The sequence below is a fragment of the Olea europaea genome, unplaced genomic scaffold, assembly GCF_002742605.1.
Source record: "Olea europaea var. sylvestris unplaced genomic scaffold, O_europaea_v1 scaffold2138, whole genome shotgun sequence".
NCBI classification, from domain to species: Eukaryota; Viridiplantae; Streptophyta; class Magnoliopsida; order Lamiales; family Oleaceae; genus Olea; species Olea europaea.
The window spans coordinates 74,819-75,546 of record NW_019239351.1 but is presented as its reverse complement, the minus strand read 5'-3'; positions in this window follow the sequence as shown (position 1 = coordinate 75,546).

Sequence of the window (728 nt, the reverse complement as noted above, 5' to 3'; positions counted from 1 at the left end):
ATAGTGAGGGCAACGGGGCGGGTTCGGGGCTCCCGAACCGGCCCCTCCTCGTTTGGTAAAAACCCCGCCCCGCCTTAGACGAGGAGGGGTGCGGCGCGGCGCGGGGACGGGCCAACTTTTTGCCCCGTTTAATTTTTTTAATTTTTTTTTTTTATTTTTTTCATTTTGAAAGTTTCGAATTATGTTATTATTAGATAATAAAATACAAATTTAAAATGAATTTTTAACGGATGAATTGTCCAGAAATAAAATTATTTTAAATTTTTATTTTTTTATTTTTTCTTCACGGGACGGGTTTTTTTGCCCATTCGGGGCGGGGCGACACTGGGGCGGGGCGGGGCGGGGCGGGGCGGGGTTTTTATGCATTTCAAACTATCGCATTACAATGTTGTGTATTTGAATTGTAACTCTGAAGTTATCATTGCTTAAGTTGAATTGATAAATGGCAAGAAAGAACATGTGTATTTGCCACAGTTGTAGACATCTTGGACATAGGTTGCAAGAATATCCAAATAAACAATGATGCCTAAAATGTTTTTGAGGGAATTGTGAAACTAATAAAGGTGGAGAAGAAGAAGGAAAACATTGTTCGATTATTCTTGTGCTGTACTAAAAGATTGTGGGTATTTCGGCCGAAGAAGAAAGCCTTGCAAACCAAAGGACGGTCTAGTGACATTTACAGTGAAAGTCAATCAAGCTTCAAGTTGTCACGTGAAAATCAAGCTACT